This window comes from Pongo abelii, chromosome 15 (genome assembly GCF_028885655.2).
Source record: "Pongo abelii isolate AG06213 chromosome 15, NHGRI_mPonAbe1-v2.0_pri, whole genome shotgun sequence".
Lineage (NCBI taxonomy): Eukaryota > Metazoa > Chordata > Mammalia > Primates > Hominidae > Pongo > Pongo abelii.
Window position 1 is genome coordinate 19499850 of NC_072000.2, and position 11373 is coordinate 19511222.

The following is an 11373-nucleotide window of genomic DNA, read 5'->3' on the forward strand; positions in this document are numbered from 1 at the left end:
TCTTCCCCTAAAAACTAGACAGAAGCATTCTCAGAAACTTCTGTGTGATGAGTGCATTCAACTCACAGACTTGAGCGTTTCTTTTCATAGGCCAGTTTGGAAACTCTCCTTTTGTAGAATCTGCAAGTGTTTATTTGGAGCGCATTGAGGCCTATGCTGGAAAAGGAAATATCTTCACATAAAAACTAGACTGAAGCATTCTCAGAATCTTGCTTCTGACGACTGCATTCTACTCATAGAGTTGAACCTTCTTTTTGATAGAAGAGTTTTGAAACTCTCTTTGTGTAGTATCTGCAAGTGGATATTTGGAGCTGTTTGAGGCCAATGCTGGAAAAGGAAATATCTTCACATAACAACTAGACAGAAGCATTCTCAGAAACTTCTTTGCGATGAGTGCATTCAACTCACAGACTTGAAACTTTCTATTCAAAGGGCAGTTTGTAAACACACTTTTTGTAGATTCTCCTAGTGGATATTTGAAGCGCACTGAGGCCTATGCTGGGAAATGAAATAACTTCACCTAAAAACTAGACAGAAGGATTCTCAGAGACTACTGTGTGATGAGTGCATTCAACTCACAGACTTGAACGTTACTATTGATAGGACAGTTTTGAAACACTCCTTTTCTAGAATCTGCAAGTGTTTATTTCTAGCGCTTTGTGGCCTATGCTGGAAAAGGAAATATCTTCACATAACAACTGGACAGAAGCATTCTCTGAAACTTCTTTGTGACGAGTGCATTCAACTCACAGACTTCAACGTTCCTTTTTAAAGAGCAGTTTTGAAACAGTCTTTTTGTAGAATCTGCAAGTGTTTATTTAGAGCCTTTGAGGCCTATGCTGGAAAAGGAAATATCTTCACATAAAAACTAGACAGAAGCATTCTCAGAAGCTTCTTTGTGATGACTGCATTCAACTCACGGTGTCGAACCTTCTTTTTGATAGAAGAGTTTTGAAACTCTCTTTTTGTAGAATCTGCAAGTGGATATTTGGAGCTGTTTGAGGCCAAAGCTGGAAAAGGATATATCTTCACATAAAAATTAGACAGAAGCATTCTCAGAAACTTCTCTGTGATGAGTGCATTCAACTCACAGACTTGAACCTTTCTTTTGAAAGAGCAGTTTTGGAACTCTCTTTTCGTGGAATCTGCTAGTGTATATTTGGAGCGCACTGAGGCCTGTGCTGGGAAATGAAATATCTTCACCTAAAAACTAGACAGAAGTATTCTCAGAAACTTCTGTGTGATGAGTGCATTCAACTCACAGACTTGAGCGTTCCATTTGAAAGAGTAGTTTTGAAACACTCTTTTTTTTGTAGGATCTGCAAGTGGATATTTGGAGAGCTTTGAGGCCTATGCTGGGAAAAGGAATATCTTCCCCTAAAAACTAGACAGAAGCATTCTCAGAAACTTCTGTGTGATGAGTGCATTCAACTCACAGACTTGAGCGTTTCTTTTCATAGACCAGTTTGGAAACTCTCCTTTTGTAGAATCTGCAAGTGTTTATTTGGAGCGCATTGTGGCCCCTGCTGGAAAAGGAAATATCTTCACATAAAAACTAGACTGAAGCATTCTCAGAATCTTGCTTGTGATGACTGCATTCTAATCACAGAGTTGAACCTTCTTTTCTATATAAGAGTTTTGAAACTTTCTTTTTGTAGAATCTGCAAGTGTATATTTGGAGGTGTTTGAGGCCAATTCCGGAAAAGGAAATATCATTACATAAAAACTAGTCAGAAGCATTCTCAGAAACTTCTGTGTGATGAGTGCATTCAACTCACAGACTTGAACCTTTCTTTTGAAAGAGCAGTTTTGAAACACTCTTTTTGTAGAATCTGCAAGTGGATATTTGGAGCGCCTTGAAGCCTATGCTGGGAAATGTAATATCTTCATCTAAAAGCTCGACAGAAGCATTCTCAGAAACTTCTTTGCGATGCGTGCATTCAACTCACAGAGTTGAAACTGACTTTTGATACTGTAATTTGGAAACACACCTTTTATAATTTCTGCAAGAGGATATTTGCAGCGACTACGGCATCTAGTGGAAAAAGAAATACATGCAGATGAAAACTAGACAGAACCATTCTCAGAAACCTCTTCCTGAGGAGTGAGTTCCACTCACAGACTTGAACGTTCCTCTTGAAAGAGCAGTTTTGAAACACTCTTTTTGTAGAATCTGCAAGTGGATATTTGGAGCGCTCTCAGGTCTATGCTGGAAAAGGAAATATCTTCACATAAGGACTAGACAGAAGCATTCTCAGAAACTTCTGTGTGATTAGTGCATTCAACTCAGAGACACGAAAGTTCCTTTTGGTATAACGGTTTTGTAACACTCCTTTTGTAAAATGTGCAAGTGTTTATTTGGAGGGCTTTGAGGCCTATGCTGGAAAAGGAAATATCTTCACATAAGAACTAGACAGAAGCGTTCTCAGAAACTTCTTCACGATGAGAACTTTCAACTAACAGACTTGAACGTTCCTTTTGATACAACAGTTTGAAAACACTCCTTTTATAGAATCTGCAACTGTTTATTCGGAGCGCTTTGAGGCATATGCTGGAAAAGGAAATATCTTCACATAACAACTAGAGAGAAGCATTCTCAGAAACTTCTTTGCGATGAGTGCATTCAACTCACAGACTTGAACCTTTCTATTCAAAGAGCAGTTTGGAAACACACTTTTTGTAGATTCTCCTAGTGGATATTTGAAGCGCACTGAGGCCTATGCTGGGAAATGAAATAACTTCAGCTAAAAACTAGACAGAAGGATTCTCAGAGACTACTGTGTGATGAGTGCATTCAACTCACAGACTTGAACGTTACTATTGATAGAACAGTTTTGAAACACTCCTTTTCTAGAATCTGCAAGTGTTTATTTCTAGCGCTTTGTGGCCTATGCTGGAAAAGGTAATATCTTCACATAACAACTGGACAGAAGCATTCTCTGAAACTTCTTTGTGACGAGTGCATTCAACTCACAGACTTCAACGTTCCTTTTTAAAGAGCAGTTTTGAAACAGTCTTTTTGTAGAATCTGCAAGTGTTTATTTAGAGCCTTTGAGGCCTATGCTGGAAAAGGAAATATCTTCACATAAAAACTAGACAGAAGCATTCTCAGAAGCTTGTTTGTGATGACTGCATTCAACTCACGGTGTCGAACCTTCTTTTTGATAGAAGAGTTTTGAAACTCTCTTTTTGTAGAATCTGCAAGTGGATATTTGGAGCTGTTTGAGGCCAAAGCTGGAAAAGGATATATCTTCACATAAAAATTAGACAGAAGCATTCTCAGAAACTTCTTTGTGATGAGTGCATTCAACTCACAGACTTGAACCTTTCTTTTGAAAGAGCAGAATTGAAACACTCTTTTTGTAGGTTCTCCCAGTGTATATTTTGAGCGCACTGAGGCCTATGCAGGGAAATGAAATATCTTCACCTAAAAACTAGACAGAAGGATTCTCAGAAGCTACTGTGTGATGAGTGCATTCAACTCACAGACTTGAACGTTGGTTTTGATAGAACATTTTTGAAACACTCCTTTGTAGAATCTGCAAGTGTTTATTTCAAGCGCATTGAGTCGTATGATGGAAAAGGAAATATCTTCACATAACAACTAGACAGAAGTATTCTCAGAAACTTCTTTGTCTTGAATGCATTCAACTCACAGACTTGAACTTTCCTTTTGAATGAGCAGTTTTGAAACACTCTTTTTGTAGAATCTGCAAGTGGATATTTGGAGAGATTTGAGGCCTATGCTGGGAAAAGGAATATGTTAAACTAACAACAAGACGGAAGCATTCTCAGAAACTTCTGTGTGATGAGTGCATTCAACTCACAGACTTGAGCGTTCTTTTTCATAGAACAGTTTGGAAACACTCCTTTTGTAGACTCTGGAAGTGTTTATTTGGAGCGCTTTGAGGCCTATGCTGGAAATGGAAATATCTTCGCATAACAACTAGACACAAACATTCTCAGAAACTTCTGTGTGATGAGTGCATTCAACTCACAGACTTGAACGTTCCTTTGGAAAGAGCAGTTTTGAAACACTCTTTTTTTTGTAGGATCTGCAAGTGGATATTTGGAGAGCTTTGAGGCCTATGCTGGGAAAAGGAATATCTTCCCCTAAAAACTAGACAGAAGCATTCTCAGAAACTTCTGTGTGATGAGTGCATTCAACTCACAGACTTGAGCGTTTCTTTTCATAGACCAGTTTGGAAACTCTCCTTTTGTAGAATCTGCAAGTGTTTATTTGGAGCGCATTGTGGCCCCTGCTGGAAAAGGAAATATCTTCACATAAAAACTAGACTGAAGCATTCTCAGAATCTTGCTTGTGATGACTGCATTCTACTCATAGAGTTGAACCTTCTTTTTGATAGAAGAGTTTTGAAACTCTCTTTTTGTAGTATCTGCAAGTGGATATTTGGAGCTGTTTGAGGCCAATGCTGGAAAAGGAAATATCTTCACATAAAAACTAGACAGAAGCATTCTCAGAAACTTCTTTGTGATAAGTGCATTCAACTCACAGACTTGAACCCTTCTTTTGAAAGAGCAGTTTTGGAACTCTCTTTTCGTGGAATCTGCTAGTGTATATTTGGAGCGCACTGAGGCCTGTGCTGGGAAATGAAATATCTTCACCTAAAAACTAGACAGAAGTATTCTCAGAAACTTCTGTGTGATGAGTGCATTCAACTCACAGACTTGAGCGTTCCATTTGAAAGAGTAGTTTTGAAACACTCTTTTTGTAGAATCTGCAAGTGGATATTTGGAGCGCTTTGAGGCCTATGCTGGGAAAAGGAATACCTTCACCTAAAAACTAGACAGAAGCATTCTCAGAAACTTCTGTGTGATGAGTGCATTCAACTCACAGACTTGAGCATTCCTTTTCATAGAACAGTTTGGAAACACACCTTTTGTAGAATCTGCAAGTGTTTATTTGGAGCGCTTTGAGGCCTACGCTGGAAAAGGAAATACCTTTACATAAAAACTAGACAGAATAGTTCTCAGAATCTTGTCTGTGAAGACTGCATTCTAATCACAGAGTTGAACCTTCTTTTCTATATAAGAGTTTTGAAACTTTCTTTTTGTAGAATCTGCAAGTGTATATTTGGAGCTGTTTGAGGCCAATTCCGGAAAAGGAAATATCATTACATAAAAACTAGTCAGAAGCATTCTCAGAAACTTCTGTGTGATGAGTGCATTCAACTCACAGACTTGAACCTTTCTTTTGAAAGAGCAGTTTTGAAACACTCTTTTTGTAGAATCTGCAAGTGGATATTTGGAGCGCCTTGAAGCCTATGCTGGGAAATGTAATATCTTCATCTAAAAGCTCGACAGAAGCATTCTCAGAAAATTCTTTGCGATGCGTGCATTCAACTCACAGAGTTGAAACTGACTTTTGATACTGTAATTTGGAAACACACCTTTTATAATTTCTGCAAGAGGATATTTGGAGCGACTACGGCATCTAGTGGAAAAAGAAATACATGCAGATGAAAACTAGACAGAACCATTCTCAGAAACCTCTTCCTGAGGAGTGAGTTCCACTCACAGACTTGAACGTTCCTCTTGAAAGAGCAGTTTTGAAACACTCTTTTTGTAGAATCTGCAAGTGGATATTTGGAGCGCTCTCAGGTCTATGCTGGAAAAGGAAATATCTTCACATAAGGACTAGACAGAAGCATTCTCAGAAACTTCTGTGTGATTAGTGCATTCAACTCAGAGACACGAAAGTTCCTTTTGGTATAACAGTTTTGTAACACTCCTTTTGTAAAATGTGCAAGTGTTTATTTGGAGGGCTTTGAGGCCTATGCTGGAAAAGGAAATATCTTCACATAAGAACTAGACAGAAGCTTTCTCAGAAACTTCTTCACGATGAGAACTTTCAACTAACAGACTTGAACGTTCCTTTTGATACAACAGTTTGAAAACACTCCTTTTATAGAATCTGCAACTGTTTATTCGGAGCGCTTTGAGGCCTTTGCTGGAAAAGGAAATATCTTCACATAACAACTAGACAGAAGCATTCTCAGAAACATCTTTGCGATGAGTGCTTTCAACTCACAGACTTGAACGTTCCTTTTGAAAGAGCAGTTTAGAAACACTCTGTTTGTAGAATCTGCAAATGGATATTTGGAGCGCTTTGAGTGCTATGCTGGGAAAAGGAATATCTTAACCTAAAAACTAGACAGAAGTATTCTCAAAAACTTCTGTGTGATGGGTGCATTCAACTCCCAGACTTGAGCGTTCCTTTACATATAAAAGTTGGGAAACAATCCTTTTGTAGAATCTGCAAGTGTTTATTCAGAGAGCTTTGAGGCCTACGCTGGAAAAGGGAATATCTTCACATAACAACTAGACACAAACATTCTCAGAAACTTCTTTGTGATGAGTGCATTCAACTCACGGACTTGAACGTTCGTTTTGAAAGAGCAGTTTTGAAACACTCTTTTTGTAGAATCTGCAAGTGGATATTTGCAGAGCTTTGAGGCCTATGCTGGGAAAAGTAATATCTTCCATTAAAAACTAGACAGAAGCATTCTCAGAAACTTCTGTGTGATGAGTGCATTCCCCTCACAGACTTGAGCGTTCCTTTTCATAGAACAGTTTGGAAACACTCCTTTTGTAGAATCTGCAAGTGTTTATTGGGAGCGCATTGAGGCCTATGCTGGAAAAGGAAATATCTTCACATAAAAACTAGACAGAAGCATTCTCAGGAGCTTGTTTGTGATGACTGCATTCAATTCACAGTGTTGAACCTTCTTTTTGATAGAAGAGTTTGGAAACTCTCTTTTTGTAGAATCTGCAAGTGGATATTTGGAGCTGTTTGAGGCCAATTCTGGAAAAGGAAATATCTTCACATAAAAACTAGACAGAAGCATTCTCAGAAACTTCTTTGTGATGAGTGCATTCAACTCACAGACTTGAACATTCCTTTTGAAAGAACAGTTTTGAAACACTCTTTTTGTAGAATCCGCAAGTGTTTATTTAGAGGGCTTTGGGGCCAATGCTGGAAAAGGAAATATCTTCACATAACAACTAGACACAAACATTCTCAGAAACTTCTTTGCATTGAGTGCATTCAACTCACAGACTTGAACCTTTGTTTTGAAAGAGCAGTATTGAAACACTCTTTTTGTAGATTCTCCTAGTGTATATTTTGAGCGCACTGAGGCCTACGCTGGGAAATGAAATATCTTCACCTAAAAACTAGACAGAAGGATTCTCAGAAGGTACTGTGTGATGAGTGCATTCAACCCACAGACTTGAACGTTGTTTTGATAGAACAGTTTTGAAACACTCCTTTGTAGAATCTGCAAGTGTTTATTTCAAGCGCTTTGAGTCCTATGCTGCAAAAGGAAATATCTTCACATAACAACTAGACAGAAGTATTCTCAAAAACTTCTTTGTGTTGAATGCATTCAACTCACAGACTTGAACTTTCGTTTTGAAAGAGCAGTTTTGAAACACTCTTTTTGTAGAATCTTCAAGTGGATATTTGGAGAGATTTGAGGCCTATGCTGGGAAAAGGAATATGTTAAACTAAAAACTAGACGGAAGCATTCTCAGAAACTTCTGTGTGATGAGTGCATTCAACTCACATACTTGAGCGTTCCTTTTTATAGAACAGTTTGGAAACACTCCTTTTGTAGAATCTCCAAGTGTTTATTTGGAGCGCAGTGAGGCCTACGCTGGAAAAGGAAATATCTTCACATTAAAACTAGACTGAAGAATTCCCAGAATCTTGTTTGTGATGACTTTATTCTACTCATGGAGTTAAACCTTCTTTTTGATAGAAGAGTTTTGGATCTCTCTTTTTGTAGAATCTGCAAGTGGATATTTGGAGCTGTTTGAGGCCAATGCTGGAAAAGGAAATATCTTCACATAAAAACTAGACAGAAGGATTCTCAGAAACTTCGTTGTGATGAGTGCATTCAACTCACAGACTTGAACCTTTCTTTTGAAAGAGCAGTTTTGAAACACTCTTTTTGTAGAATCTGCTAGTGTGTATTTGGAGCGCACTGAGGCCTATGCTGGGAAATGAAATATCTTCACTTACAAACTAGACAGAAGGATTCTCAGAAACTACTGTGTGATGAGTGCATTCAACTCGCATATTTGAACCTTCCTTTTGAAAGAGGAGTTTTGAAACACTCTTTTTGTACAATCTGCACGCGGATATTTGGAGCGCCTTGAAGCCTATGCTGGGAAATGAAATATCTTCAACTAAAAACTAGACAGAAGCATTGTCAGAAACTTCTTTGCGATGCGTGCATTCAACTCACAGAGTTGAAACTGACTTTGATAGTGTGATTTGGAAACACACTTTTTGTAATTTCTGCAAGAGGATATTTGGAGCGACTACGGCATCTAGTGGAAAAGGAAATACATGCAGATGAAAACAAGATAGAACCATTCCCAGAAACCTTTTTCTGAGGAGTGAGTTCAACTCACAGACTTGAAAGTTCCTCTTGAAAGAGCAGTTTTGAAACACTCTTTTTGTAGAATCTGCAAGTGGATATTTGGAGCGCTCTCAGGTCTATGCTGGAAAAGGAAATATCTTCACATAAGAACTAGACAGAATCATTCTCAGAAACTTCTGTGTGATGAGTGCATTCATCTCACAGACACTAACGTTCCTTTTGATATAACAGTTTTGTAACACTCCTTTTGTAAAATTTGCAAGTGTTTATTTGGAGGGCTTTGAGGCCTATGGAGAAAAAGAAAATAACTTCACATAAGAACTAGACAGAAGCATTCTCAGAAACTTCTTCATGATGACAGCTTTCAACTCACAGACTTGAACGTTCCTTTTGAAAGAGCAGTTTTGAAACACTCTGTTTGAAGAATCTGCAAGTGGATATTTGGAACGCTTTGAGGCCTATGCTGGGAAATGAAATATCTTCACCTAAAAACTAGACAGAAGTATTCTCAGAAACTTCTGTATGATGAGTGCATCCAACTCACAGACTTGAACGTTCCTTTTGAAAGAGCCGTTTTGAAACACTCTTTTTGTAGAATCTGCAAGTGGATATTTGGAGCGCTTTGTGGCCTATGCTGGGAAAAGGAATATCTTCAAATAAAAACTAGACAGAAGCATTCTCAGAAACTTCTGTGTGATGAGTGCATTCAACTCACAGACTTGAGCATTCCTTTTCATAGAACAGTTTGGAAACACTCCTTTTGTAGAATCTGCAAGTGTTTATTTTGAGCGCTTTGAGGCCTATGCTGGAAAAGGAAATATCTTCACATAAAAACTAGACAGAAGAATTCTCAGAATCTTGTTTGTGATGACTGCATTCTACTCACAGAGTTGAACCTTCTTTTCGATAGAAGAGTTTTGAAACTCTCTTTTTGTAGAATCTGCAAATGGATATCTAGAGCTGTTTGAGGCCAATTCTGGAAAAGGAAATATCTCCACATAAAAACTAGACAAAAGCATTCTCAGAAACTTCTTTGGGATGAGTGCATTCAACTCACAGACTTGAACCTTTCTTTTGAAAGAGCAGTTTTCAAACACTCTTTTTGTTGAATCTGCTAGTGTATATTTGGAGCGCATTGAGGCCTGTGCTGGGAAATGAAATATCTTCACCTAAAAACTAGACAGAAGCATTCTCAGAAACTTCTTTGTGATGAGTGCATTCAACTCACAGACTTCAACGTTCCTTCTGATAGGACAGTTTTGAAACACTCCTTTTGTAGAATCTGCAAGTGTTTATTTAGAGGGCTTTGGTGCCTACGCTGGAAATGGAATTATCTTCACATAACAACTAGACGCAAATATTCTCAGAAACTTCTTTGCGTTGAGTGCATTCAACTCACAGACTTGAACGTTCCTTTTGAAAGAGCAGTTTTGAAACACTCTTTTTGTAGAATCTGCAAGTGGATATTTGGAGCACTCTCAGGTCTATGCTGGAAAAGGAAATATCTTCACATAAGAACTAGACAGAAGCATTCTCAGAAACTTCTTCATGATGAGAACTTTCGACTCACAGACTTGAACGTTCCTTTTGATACAACAGTTTGGAAACACTCCTTTTATAGAATCTGCAACTGTTTATTCGGAGCGCTTTGAGGCATATGCTGGAAAAGGAAATATCTTCACATAACAACTAGACAGAAGCATTCTCAGAAACTTCTTTGCGATAAGTGCATTCAATTCACGGACTTAAACGTTCCTTTTGAAAGAGCAGTATTGAAACACTCTGTTTGAAGAATCTGCAGGTGGATATTTGGAGCGCTTTGAGGCCTACACTGGGAAATGAAATATCTTCACCTAAAAACTAGACAGAAGTATTCTCAGAAACTTCTGTATGATGAGTGCATCCAACTCACAGACTTGAACGTTTCTTTTGAAAGAGCAGGTTTGAAACACTCTTTTTGTAGAATCTGCAAGTGGATATTTGGAGCGCTTTGTGGCCTATGCTGGGAAAAGGAATATCTTCAAATAAAAACTAGACAGAAGCATTCTCAGGAACTTCTCTGTGATGAGTGCATTCAACTCACAGACTTCAGCATTCCTTTTCATAGAACAGTTTGGAAACACTCCTTTTGTAGGATCTGCAAGTGTTTATTTGGAGCGCTTTGAGGTCTATGCTGGAAAAGGAAATATCTTCACATAAAAACTAGACAGAAGGATTCTCAGAATCTTGTTCATGATGACTGCATTCTACTCACAGAGTTGAACCTTCTTTTCGATAGAAGAGTTTTGAAACTCTCTTTTTGTAGAATCTGCAAGTGGATATTTAGAGCTGTTTGAGGCCAATTATGGAAAAGGGAATATCTTCACATAAAAACTAGACAAAAGCATTCTCAGAAACTTCTTTGTGATGAGTGCATTCAACTCACAGACTTGAACCTTTCTTTTGAAAAAGCAGTTTTGAAACACTCTTTTTGTAGAATCTGCTAGTGTATATTTGGAGCGCATTGAGGCCTGTGCTGGGAAATGAAATATCTTCACCTAAAAACTAGACAGAAGCATTCTCAGAAACTTCTGTGTGATGAGTGCATTCAACTCACAGACTTGAACGTTCCTTTTGATAGAACAGTTTTGACACACTCCTTTTGTAGAATCTGCAAGTGTTTACTTCGAGCGCTTTGGGGCCTATGCTGGAAAAGGGAATATCTTCACATAACAACTAGACAGAAGCATTCTCAGAAACTTCTTTGTTACTAGTGCATTCAACTCACAGACTTCAACGTTCCTTTTGAAAGAGCAGTTTTGAAACCCTATTTTTGTAGAATCTGCAAGTGGATATTTGGAGAGCTTTGAGGCCTATGCTGGGAAAAGGAATATCTTCAACTAAAAACGAGACAGAAGCATTCTCAGAAACTTCTGTGTGATGAGTGCATTCAACTCACAGACTTCAGCGTTTCTTTTCATAG